The 13,278-nt window shown below is 40.4% G+C and overlaps 1 pseudogene; it reads left to right on the top strand.

The window, feature by feature from the left end:
- Positions 1-3,837: 3,837 nt before the first annotated feature.
- On the top strand, positions 3,838-4,099 carry LOC104989177 (annotated as a pseudogene).
- The last annotated feature ends 9,179 nt before the right edge of the window (positions 4,100-13,278 follow it).

Here is a 13,278-nt window from a genome sequence, read left to right as displayed (position 1 = left end):
AGAAGAAAACAGACCAACAACCAATGGGTACCCAAAAGCACGGTCATGAGTCATAATTCAAAGATCTGATTCTTATATATTTTGCCTGCCAATCTGAATTTGGACAGAAAGGGACAACATAAAATTTTACCATCTTTTCTCAATCAGGCACTGCAGACAGAAATCTGGGAGAACTGAATTTGGTTTGAGTTCTCACTTTTTGCCGGCTTCTGCTGGTTTTCTCAGGAGCCCATCTGCAAATGGGGAGAGAGTGGATGTCCCTGTGAGTCTCAGCCTGGTCGCCAAATGCTGTAGAGGAGGAAAAATAATTTTTCCTCTATTCTTTACGGTCAGTGCTTGACTGAGACCCTCTAGGGCACCTCCTAAATGGATAAGTTTGGTGGTGGTTTAGTCACTAACTCATGTCCGACTCTTGTGACCCCATGGACTATAGCCTGCCAGGCTCCTCTGTCCATGGGATTCTCTAAGCAAGAATACTGGAGTGGGTTGCCATTCTCTAGGGCACCTCCTAAATGGATAAGCTCATCTAGGTTAAAAGTTCTCCACTGTGGTCACTGTAATCTAGGATTATCTTTGATAAGATCAATCTTCCTGTTCAACCTTAAAACAGAATTTTATTCACACTGAACCTAGGCCAGCATAAAGTGAGACCAAGTCTGATCCTGGACCCCATCTGGTTTCAAGTTCAGCCCAATCTGACCCCAGATACTGTCTGGTTTAAGTCAGACTCAGTCTGACTCCAGCCAATTTATGGACCCTGAAAAAAGAAATTGTTAAATAAAGTCTGAAAGCTCATAATGTAAAAACTTTTGAACTAGGTTCTAAGAGGGACTTGCCCACACCTCCAGAGACAGAGAGAAAGCAGCGAGCTCAAGCAGCCCTCAGGTGCCTAAGCTTCGTTGTTTGCGGCTTCTGGGAATCTTGGAGGTCTCCTCAGTTTCCTCTTCTAAAGATAAACTGAGGTGTTTTAAACACTTTGAGTTGATTTGAACAAAAATTGATTAGAATCAGGCAGCATTCAGTCTAGCAGATAGAAAGGCACTTTGAGGAGTGAGGAGCTGTATAAAATGACAGTCTTCTATAGGCAGAGTGGAGCAGGAACGAGGAAGTTACACTAGGGGAAAAGTGGGTTGTTTATTGCAAGGTTACTTTCCTTTAGGGGATAGTGGGTGTCTATCAGACAGATTACCTAACTATTGCTTGTTAGGCAATTCCGGATTGGCTGGTTTAAGATTCTGTTTCAGGGAGGGCCAAAATTGTAATAAAGTTAGTTCTTGGTTTGATGACATGGGTTTAGCCTAAGTGACTCCATTTCAGGGCCTTTTGTCTTGTTTTTTAAACTACCAATAACCAGTAGCTTAAATACAACAGTTTAATATTTTCAAGGTCTTTTACATCTAATTGGTCATTTTCATTTTAGAGATAAAGAAATAGAATTTACTATAAACAGCCTGCTTGTTGATCTCTTATTTCCTGGGATATTTAAAATATTATTCTGCTAACAACATCCTACTTTCTTCTACTTTTTCAGCAATATATTTTTTTTAAACAATAACTTTTTTATTTTGGAGTGTAACTGATTAACAATGTTATGACAGTTTCAGGTGGACTACAAAGGGATTCAGCCATACATATACATGTATCCATTCTCCCCCCAGACTCCCCTCCCATCCAGGCTGCCACACAACATTGAGCAGTTTGCTGTGCTGTACAGTAGGACATTGTTTGTTATCCATTTTAAATGTAGCAGTGTGTACATGTTGGCCCCAAACTCCCTAACTATCCCTGCCCTTCATCATTTCCCCACTGGCAATCGTGAGTTTATTTTCTAAGTCTGTGAGTCTCTTTCTGTTTTGTAAGTTCATTTGTATCGTTTCTTTCTAGATTCCACATATAAGGGACGTCATATGATATTTCTCCTTCTCTATCTGACTTACTTCACTTAGTAAGACAATCTCTAGGTCCAACCTTGTTACTGTAAATGACATTATTTCATTCTTTTTAATGGCTGAGTAATATTCCATGGTATATCAGTTCAGTTCAGTTCAGTCACTCAGTCGTGTCCGACTCTTTGCGACCCCATGAATCGCAGCACTCCAGGCCTCCCTGTCCGTCACCAACTCCCAGAGTTCACTTAGACTCACGTGCATCGAGTCAGTGACGCCATCCAGCCATCTCATCCTCTGTTGTCCCCTTCTCCTCCTGCCCCCAATCCCTCCCACCATCAGAGTCTTTTCCAATGAGTCATCTCTTCGCATGAGGTGGCCAAAGTACTGGAGTTTCAGCTTTAGCATAATTCCTTCCAAAGAAATCCCAGGGCTGATCTCCTTCAGAATGGACTGGTTGGATCTCCTTGCAGTCCAAGGGACTCTCAAGAGTCTTCTCCAACACCACAGTTCAAAGGCATCAATTCTTTGGCACTCAGCTTTCTTCATAGTCCAACTCTCACAGCCATACATGACCACTGGAAAAACCATAGCCTTGACATTACTTTGTTGGCAAAGTAATGTCTCTGCTTTTGAATATGCTATCTAGGTTGGTCATAACTTTTCTTCCAAGGAGTAAGCGTCTTTTAATTTCATGGCTGCAGTCACCATCTGCAGTGATTTTGGAGCCCCAAAAAATAGTCTGACACTGTTTCCACTGTTTCCCCATCTATTTCCCATGAAGTGATGGGACCAGATGCCATGATCTATGTACCACATATTCTTTATCCATTCCTCTGTCAATGAACATTTAGTTTGTTTGCATTTAGGCTACTATAAACAGTGCTTCAGTGAACACAGGGGTGCCTGTATCCTTTCAGACCATGTTTTTCTCCAGATATATGTCCAGGGGTAGGATTGAAGGGTCATATGATCATATACTTATGATGTAAAACTCAGTATAGAAAGGAAACAAAAAATTGTGGTATATAACAATACATTTTACAATTAATAAATTTTTAGGTTTTGATGCAGAATTGTATAATGCAATGCGGTGGTATGATCCATAAGACAAATTAGAGATTAAATTTAAAATACCAAATCATAGAGTACCATAGGGAGTGTGGACTGTTAATGGGGCCCAATTTAAAATTTATACTTGAACATCTATTGTGATCTATGAGTATGCCTCAGTGATGACATGTACATATTACCTCATCTGATCATGAACCAGAAGTCTAAAATTTGAGACTTCAGTCGGCAGGAGGCTCAGGCCACATGGCCCCACTCTGCCTGTCACACGTGGATGCTTGGTATAAAGTGTCCCCTCGAGTTGGTTGACAGAGGTCTGGACCTGATTGACTCGAGTCCCACTGCTCCCCCTTCTCAAGTCCTTTCACCATCATTTTGGGAAGGTGGCATCCTCCTTGTGCCTTCTTTCCACTCCCCTCCTGAGAGAGAGATTGTAGCTCTCTCTACTGACGGGATCCCCAGAACAGTGCTCTTCACGTGTGATACATAGACTCTTGCTAGTCTGCAAATCTTTGAGATCAGGTAAACATATACACTGACGGAAAGCATGAGCAACTTTTATAGAAATTTGACACAACTGCAACATCAAAGTACTACTGAAACATACTTTTATCTTGAATTTAATCTTTTCTAAATTAGGCTTATCTTTTTAAGCCTTTTAATTTGTTCACTCATCTATTTTTAATGTTTTTTGGCTATGCCATGCTTTATGGCATGTGAGATCTTAGTTCTCTGACCAGGAATCAAACCTGTGCCCCTGCATTGGCAGTGCAGAGTCTTAACCATGGGATTGCCAGGGAAGTCCCCAGGCTAGTCTTTTTTTTTTTTTTCTTAAAAAAAAGCTGTCTTGCTCTTGGGATTGGATCTAGGTTGCGTTCACATGGTGAAACGCACCAAGAAGGTCAGAATCATGGGCAAATACGGGACCCATTATGGTGCCTTCCTCGGGAAAATGGTGAAGAAAATTGAAATCAGCCAGCACGCCAAGTATACCTGCTCCTTCTGTGGCAAAACCAAGATAAAGAGATGAGTTGTGGGCATTTGGCACTGTGGTTCCTGCATGAAAACAGCATGAAAACACCACCTCTGCTGTCACAGTAAAGTCTGCCATCAGAAGACTGAAGGAATTGAAGGACCAGTAGAAGCACCACCGTTTGATAATGTTGCTAGCCTATAATAAATCGGTTAATTTATGTTAAAAAAAAAAAGCTTGTCTTTTTTATGTTTCATATTTCTTTTTTGCAGGAATTTGTTTTTATTGTTTTTGTTTTTTTTACAAAAGTACTGACCTGTGGCTGACGGGAAGGAAAGAAAGTAGACTCTTTATCACAGATAACTGAATAATTTGAGGTGTGTCCACATAAAGCTTAAGTGTGGGGACTCTAGAGTTACAGGGCCTGGAGAGGTGCCCTGGTTTTCTGGATGACTGTGTGAGTGTATTATCTGCACGACTTTGGGGAGCTTATCCTATTCTGCTTTGATTTCTCTGTCTCTATAATGGAGGTGGTGGTAATTGTACCTACATCATTGGATTGTGAAGAGTAAAGAAGTTAGTAGTAGGTTAACAGTAGGCTCTTAGAAAAGTGTCTTTTGCAGGGTATGGGGTCATAGTGCTTTCAGTTCAGTTCAGTTCAGTCGCTCAGTCATGTCTGACTCTTTGCAACCCCATGAATCGCAGCACACCAGGCCTCCCTGTCCATCACCAACTCCCAGAGTTCACTCAGACTCACGTCCATCGAGTCAGTGATGCCATCCAGCCACCTCATCCTCTCTCGTCCCCTTCTCCTCTTGCCCCCAGTCCCTCCCAGCATCAGAGTCTTTTCCAATGAGTCAGCTCTTCGCATGAGGTGGCCAAAGTACTGGAGTTTCAGCTTTAGCATCATTCCTTCCAAAGAAATCCCAGGGCTGATCTCCTTCAGAATGGACTGGTTAGATCTCCTTGCAGTCCAAGGGACTCTCAAGAGTCTTCTCCAACACCACAGTTCTTTAGGTATCATCATTTGCTGTTCCAGACTTTATTCTGCACCTGTATCTTTGCGTAAGCCAGGGCTGATGACTTAGCCCATTGTGACTTTTGAGATAGGCATTTTTGCCGTTATGTGCCTCTTATTCCATTAAAAAATTAAATATTGTATTTTATGACTTTGTTGGTATAAAGCTGAGTATAATCCAGGCTAAATTCATTATTATATATCTTTTTTGCTTTTACTTTTAAAATAAATGAGAACAAAAACATTTCTGCAGTCCTCTACATTAAGTTGGGTCCTGGGCATGGTGCTTACTGTGAGAGATTCAGACAAGTGGAAACTATAGGTTAAGCTGGCCCTGGTATAAGCTCTTCCTTCCCTTGCTGGAATGCTCTTCTTTTAAGCATCTTTTCTTGAGCATCATTTCTTCTCCTCTTGAGCAGTTCCTCTTCATCATTTGAAATTCCACCCCAAGCTTCCTTCCCAGTCTGTTCTATGTGTACGGTGGTTTTATGATTGTTCCTTTACCCATCTGTCACCCAGGCCAGACTGTAAGTTCTTCAAGTTCAAGGAACACCTCTGTCTCCCCAGGACTAAGCACATTATGGTTACACTAGTTAATTACTTAATGTGGTTGGATAAAATATGTCATTGTGGAGGGAGCGGCATGGATGTGGGCCTTTGAGAGTCTTGAAGGGAGGTTTATTTAGAAAACCAGAGAAGGTTAAAGACAACCTTTTCATTCACAATTCCTGCTTATGCCTGAACACTTGCAGACTTCAAAACACAGGAAGAAGATGACTAGAGTATCAAGTAGCAAGAGTTTACAATACAATTGCCTGAGCAATGGGAACTCCCCACTGATTAACATTAATGGGAGCTCCATTCATACATCACACAGAGAACAGACCCCTAAAAGCTGATCTGCTGCCTCATTAGAAGCCAATCAGATGCTTTCAGTGTTGAGTAATAGGTCTGGCTGGGCTGACTCCAGAAGCAGAACAGCGACAAGGTTCTCTGCTAATTTCAAATGTGGTGGCGAGGCTGGGACAGAGCGAAGCCCTGGTAAGAGGATATTGTGACTGAACCACAGGGTAAAAATCTCTACAGGGGGATGATCCAATTCGATGAAATTGCCTGCTACATAATCTTCCCCAACAAAGCAGCATGGGGTTTATTTCACAGCGTTGCCCAGACTCACTATCCATTGACTCTTGCAGGGGTACTCCACTTCAGGTTCAAACTGCACACCAGAGAATCTTGTTAAACACGCCCACCCTGGGCCACCCCTAGAGCTTCTAAGCCAGTGGGTCTAAGAGGGAGTCTAGAACCCAAGGTTTAACAAGCAGCTCGGGTAAATGATGTTGTGAGTAAATTAGATCAGACCTTAAGAACATGGACTTTGCTGAACAAGTTATCTTTGAACAAGGGTGAATGCTTCCTTCTATGTTCTGGCCCTAATTGTCTGTGTCCATAACTATTGGTGCTCATTCTTTGGTGCCTGAAACCTAGTATAACCCTTAAGCACAGAAGGAAACCAGAAATATTCCCTTTCAGCCCCCAGACATCTCTTTTGCAGATTCTGAAGCCCCTATTTTTCTTTCTCTTATGGGTACTTTTGAGGGGGCTGGCATGTGGACATCTGACAGCTAGGGTCATCTCTCTTTTATTTCCTCCACTCAGAACTCTGAGTCCTGTACTGTGAAACCAGCTCACTGGCACTCTGCACTGGAGTTTCATTTACTATTAAGGGCTCTAATGAGGAGGGACAGGCAATTATTATTATTTATTTCACTAATTAGCCAGATAATCATTCATTTTGAAACTATTCAGGGTTGGAAATCTGTTCATTTTGTGCCCTTTGTGTAATATGGATTCATTTTTTTTTTCTTTTCCTTTACAAAAACGACTGCTTTGTTTTAAATGGGGGGCAAAGGTAGGGAGTGAGAAGGGGGAAATTAAAGAAGAGAGAGAGATAATTTCTGAGCTGTGAAGATAATGCAGCGAGGAGCCAGAGTCCATAAAAACATCACCTTTCAGTCTCTGAAGACGTAACGCTTGATGATAACCATAAAACATGTTAGTGCAAAATGAATTGCTGTTCTGTTCAAATCCTTAAATGTACTACTGTGGATGTCACTGGAGATATGCAACTCTTTTTTCTGATGCCGAGATATATTTTATCATAATTTGTGGAGTGGATGACAGCCTTGTACACATGATTGCCTTTTCCTGCTCAGTTAGCTTGTCAAGGTCAGAGTCCTTTGGCCTTTTATGAATGTCAGACTATTAAGAAATGAGCAGGATAAGTGAACAGCATGGAGAGGAAACTTTATTTTTCTTTATTAATTGATACAGTATGTTTTCATGGTGTTTGCTTATTGTAAGCCACCATTTTGCTCTGGAGGCTACTCTGGAGATGGGAGGGGATGTTGTTGTTGTTCGGTGCCCTGCATCTTATTTTCACTGTGAGATGGAAAGAGCTTCTGGGAAGTTGGGATTCATCTTCAAAAATAAACTGTTCAGGAATGCTTGAACTTTCAGGTAGCATTTTTTTAAGGTACGTCATTACCATGGGATGTGGTACTTCTCTGTGTTGATGTTTCTCTAGGGCGTACATGTAATATGGCACTCTTTGTAACCCAAGTCTGCTAGATAATGAGCCTGGTACATTAGGCTGAGAGTCTCTGTGTATGTGTTTGTTTTCTATGACTTCCATTTTGCAAGTTAAAACCGGATCTGAGGATGATAGAAGCTGCAATCAAGTATCTTAAGCTAAGGAAATGTGAGATGGTGGCCATTTCTCAGAGAAATGGAAACACTTGGTGAGCTCTAGGGTGGGGAAGAGGATCCAAGGAAAAGGCAGAGGAGGCATCACCTTCCTGAAGGATGTCTCAGCTGGCGCCCATGACTTAATACTCTCTTTACCTTGGCATACTCCTCAGTAGCTTAAAGGATTCAATGTAAGAAATTTCTAGTCTAAATGACTCTTTCCCTTTCATGGGCTCCTGCGTTGTCACTAAACAAAATTGCTCAGAAGTCTCAATAAAAAGTTGATAATGCATGAATAAGTCCTTGTGCAGAAAGTTCAAGAAACCATTGTTCCCAGATATTCAACTGCTCTTGCTAAACTTTCAGAAGCTTTGTCAGAGGGAACTTTTTATACCCCAGATTTGGCGAGGTATCAGGGTTAATTCTGATAGGAGCAACAGCAGCAGGAAAAATGTCCTAGTATCTATTCTGCTCACCGCCACAGTGATAAAGTATTTACCAAAAAAAATAAAAAGAACTTTAAAAATAAGAAACCCTTCAAGAAACCCTTGAACCTGATAGATCCTATCAGGTTAATTTCCTGGAGTTGATCTTTATACTTTATATAGAAGAAAGTAATGTAAATGAAAGAAATATGCTTACACTACTTAAGAGTGAGCTACAACTACTGAATCCAAGAACCGCTTTCATATAGTACCGGCATATTAAAAATGAGTTTGACTATTTTAAATAATTCTGCTCTATTCTTGAAAGCACTTTCAACAGCTCTAGAGGAAGAAAAATGTGAAGGGACTAAAAATCTAGTCAAGCTGCCTTTTTAAAAGATTGAAAAAATAACCTAAACGTCTCCTGAAGATCATCTTACTAAGTTGCCTTCACTGTATCATGACAAAGAAATGAAGATAATGGATAAATGCTAGAAGTCAAGGTTGAATACAAGATATTTGCAGGGATGGGATGTTTTAATAATCATTTAATACAACAAAGGATAGAAATTGGAAGCAGAGAAAGAAAATGGCTGAAATAGAAAACAAAAGTGAAGCTGGAGGAGAGCAGCAAGAATTTGTCTTCTGTTGTAAGATCCTCTGTTTAGTACAAGATTCAGGTGGCTATTGGAGCATCACCTTTCAGTGTCGATGGGGCTAGATAAAGGCCGTGGCAGCAGCTGGGCATTGCTCCCCTTAAGAACAAACCCTTAAAGTGGCACTTTCTCAGGCCTTGACACACATACAGGGGGTTGTCAAAGTAAGTTTTGTAGGCAGTGGTTCCAATTGGGCTGAAATTGAGAACCTGAGGTCTATGTGAGACCAGAATTTCAAGGTAAACTGACTTGTGGAAACCAAAATAGGTTTTCTTGATCATTCTCATCAATAAAGGGTTTTCTTCAGCCTGTCAGTACTCTCTGGCATCAGGGTATTTGCACTTCTCTTCTCTCTCCCTGGAATGTTCTTTGTCTGAAGATGTCTGTGGTTTGCTCCCTAACTTCGTGAAAGATTCTGCCCAAATGTCACTATCAGCATTGCTTCCTTCCCCAGCCACCCTGTTGAGAAGCACAACGTGGTAAGTCACTCTCATTTTTGTAGAGCATTTTTTCTGTACTATTTATCATCACTGGATATAACCTATTTTTATTTATTTGTTTTCCACATTAGAAAGTATGCTCTATGACAGTAGGGTCTGTGCTGTATAGAAGCTCCCAACAAGTTGAGAATTACTGCCTTCTTCCCCAGTGCCTCAACAGTGCCTGCCATAGTGCAGGATCTCAATGAAGGTTGGTTGAATGAATAAATGGATAATAACAATAGTAGCTTCCCTTTTTTGTGCACTTTCCCTGCGCCAATGTCCACATTCAACTCCCCACAGACTGTAGTGTGGTGCTATCTGTAATGCCCTATAAGTGAAGTGACTGCTATTTTACACCCCATTTTACAAAGATGCCCTCCTAGTAACTCTGCATGCACAGATTTGATTCTGCTGTAAGGAATATAATGCCATCCTGAGGATATTAACACTCTGCACCTTCTTCCTAATAAACAATTTGCTGTTGCACATAAATTTAAAATTTAAATGAAATAAAGAAAGCATCCACATTATAAAAAAATTAATAGGAAAGAACTTGACTCGGAAGGATTTCAGTTTCATCAGGCATCTTGGAAGGGACCTTTTCCTTAGGGTTGCCAAATTGGGGTGTGGGGGGTGGAGGATACCTAGTTAAATTCAAATTTCAGGTAATCAATGAATGATTTTTTTATTCATTATTGAGCATGTTCCATATATTGTATGGGACATGTTTATGTTAAAGAAAGTATGCATTATTTATCTAAAATTCAAATTTAACTGGGTATCCTATACTTTATCTGCCACTGGTTTCCATTTCTTTTTTAAAAATTTTATTGAAGTCACTGTCTTAATTTCTGCTGTACAGCAGAGTGAGTTGGTTAAATATATATATATATATGCCTTTTCATATTCTTTTCCTGTATAGTTTATCACAGAATATTGACTATAGTTCCCTATGCTATACAGTAGGACCTTGTTGTTTATCTGTGTTATATACAATAATTTTCATCTGCTAATCCCAAATTCCCAATCCTTCCTTCCTCCCCCTTAACAATGACAAGTCTGTTCTCTATGTCTGTGAGTCTGTTTCTTTTTTGTAGATATGATCATTTATGTCATATTTTGGATTCAACATATGTCATATCATATGGTATTTGCAATTTTTTTTTAAATGTGCTGGTTTCTATTTCTAATGAGACATAGCAAAAAATAATAGTAGCAAAAGTAATAATAATCTTTACAGTTACCACTTCTGTTCCTCCGGAGCTCCATGAGTTTTGCATGTATCATTTCTAGTGCGTTTTGTATATCATTTCTAGTCCTTACAAGAACCTTTCACATTAGATAGTATCATCCATCCTTCAGATAAGGAAATTGAAGCTCAGAAAGGATAGGAAATTTGCCTCAAGTCACATAGCCAAAAAGTGTCTCTTCTACTAGAAAGTAAGCTCTTTGACGGTAGGGTCTTTACCCCAAAGAACATGATATCCAGGTCTCTGTCTTTGCCCGCTGTTTCCTCTCTGTGACCCCACTGTTTTTGGAGGTACTAGGTTAGAGCCAATCCAGGAGCAAAGAGGAGTCATTCCTAGCTGGACCCTGGAAGGAGCTGCCCGGATCTGGATGTCCATCTCTGCCTCCTTGGTTCTCACATCCTGAGCAACTTTTGTGCCACATCTAGCCAATTCCCTGTGGGATCATTGCCACATGGTACTTCCTTGTTAGTATTTTTTTTTTGGTTCACTTAAAAATAGTTAAGGATAAACAGAAAACAGCAACAACTTGGGCTATTTCAGTCCCAGAGACACATGCATTTTATTCTAAATGACAATATTTAACAACAAAATTGCTTCATTTCAGACTCATTGCGTTCTTTCAAGTGGGAGTCCTATAATTTAAAAATAATAAATGCAACAGAGTGAATATATTGCTTTCATTAATCCCCAATACTGCTTATTTTCAGCACTTTTAAATTATTTGAGTGTGCTCAATAGATTTAGCTGAAGTGGAAAAAGAATCATTCAAATTTCAGACCATTTGCAGTTATCAATTTATCTGCTGTTTTCCAGCCAAGTAACCGAACTTCAGAGTAGCATGTGGTTTGAATGATTTCCTCCCAACCCCCTGGCTGGTATGAAACAGTGAATTAGTCAAGTAAAAATGTCTGTGGAATTGAAGGTGCTATAAACAAGGGCATCATATCCTCTGAATTATCAGCCAGCACAGGTGATGTTGATTGCATGTCATGGTGTCCCAAGGACATCCAAAGTGACAGTGGAAACTTTCTGTCTCTGTGCCCAAAATAAAGTGAAGAATTAAGCTATAATCTAAACACTTCACTTCTTACCTGCTCTTTGTTTATTTTCCAAATATTTAAAAGGTAATATGCTGGTCCCATCACTTCATGGGAAATAGATGGGGAAACAGTGGAAACAGACTTTATTTTGGGGGGCTCCAAAATCACTGCAGATGGTGATTGCAGCCATGAAATTAAAAGACGCTTACTCCTTGGAAGGAAAGTTATGACCAACCTAGATAGCATATTAAAAAGCAGAGATACTACCTTGCCAACAAAGGTCCGTCTAGTCAAGGCTATGGTTTTTCCAGTGGTCATGTATGGATGTGAGAGTTGGACTGTAAAGAAGGCTGAGCACCGAAGAATTGATGCTTTTGAACTGTGGTGTTGGAGTAGACTCTTGCGAGTCCCTTGGACTGCAAGGAAATCCAACCAGTCCATCCTAAAGGAGACCAGTCCTGGGTGTTCATTGGAAGGACTGATGCTGAGGCTGAAACTCCAATACTTTGGCCATCTGATATGAAGAGTTGACTCATTGGAAAAGACCCTGATGCTGGGAGAAATTGGGGGCAGGAGGAGAAGGGGACAACAGAGGGTGAGATGGCTGGATGGTATCACCGACTCGATGCACATGAGTTTGGGTAAACTCCGGGAGTTGGTGATGGATAGGGAGGCCTGGCGTGCTGCGATCATGGGGTTGCAAAGAGTCGGACACGACTGAGCGACTGAACTGAACTGAATGCAGTTATAAGGACTTCCCTGGTGGCTCAGATGGTAAAGCGTCTGCCTACAATGTGGGAGACCCAGGTTTGATCCCTGGGTCAGGGAGATCCCCTGGAGAAGGAAATGGCAACCCACTCCAGTACTCTTGCCTAGAAAATCCCATGGGCCAAGGAGCCTGGCAGGCTACAGTCCATGAGGTCCGAAGAGTTGGACACAACGTTGTAAGGTCTTTAAGTACCAGAACTTAAGCACTGAATTGCTGGATAAAATACAGGATGCCCCTTTAAATTTAAATTTCAAGTAAACACTGCATGATTTTTTACTACAGGTGTGTCCCAGATATTGTGTCCTGTATTTTAATTTGCTCATCTGGCAACCCTTTTGAAGACCAAGACCTTGCATCTTATTAACATACCATGTTTCTTAATCAAAGCATGGTAGTGACTAATGACAGCGGCTGGAATTTATTGAGTGACTACTATGTGCCCAGTGTTTGCCTGTGTGCTTTACATTTATGATCATCCAGTTTTCACAATAATCCTACCAATTGGGTGTATTATTATCCCATTTTATAAATATAGGAAAATAAGACTTGGAATTGTTGAGGTACTTGCCTAGAATCTCAGTAAACAGGCAGTGGTGGAAAGTGATCTCTACCTAGACCTTTCTGTTTTCACTACACTATGCATTCTAATTCAATGAAAACAAATGACCAGTTGCAGATGAGATCATATGTCTACTTTTCTTTAAGGATACAAATACAGCCTTACATTCACATGGACATATTCAAGGTTGAGTTTTGCAGTGCATATATTAAGGCACACATGCAGAACTCTTATTGGCAAGTGGACTGGCTCATCTGCTTATTAGTAAAAGGAATCTCTTTCTTTTTGTCTTGTTGCTAATTTTATTTTATTTTATTTTATTTAGCAAAAGACTTTAGTTTATTTTTTTTTAATTTATTTATTTTCATTGGAGGCTAATTACTTTACAATGCTGTAGTGGT

The sequence above is a fragment of the Bison bison genome, unplaced genomic scaffold, assembly GCF_000754665.1.
Source record: "Bison bison bison isolate TAMUID 2011002044 unplaced genomic scaffold, Bison_UMD1.0 scf7180017864146, whole genome shotgun sequence".
Lineage (NCBI taxonomy): Eukaryota > Metazoa > Chordata > Mammalia > Artiodactyla > Bovidae > Bison > Bison bison.
The sequence above is the reverse complement of the archived record's forward strand: the minus strand, read 5'-3'. Positions and strand labels throughout refer to the sequence as shown.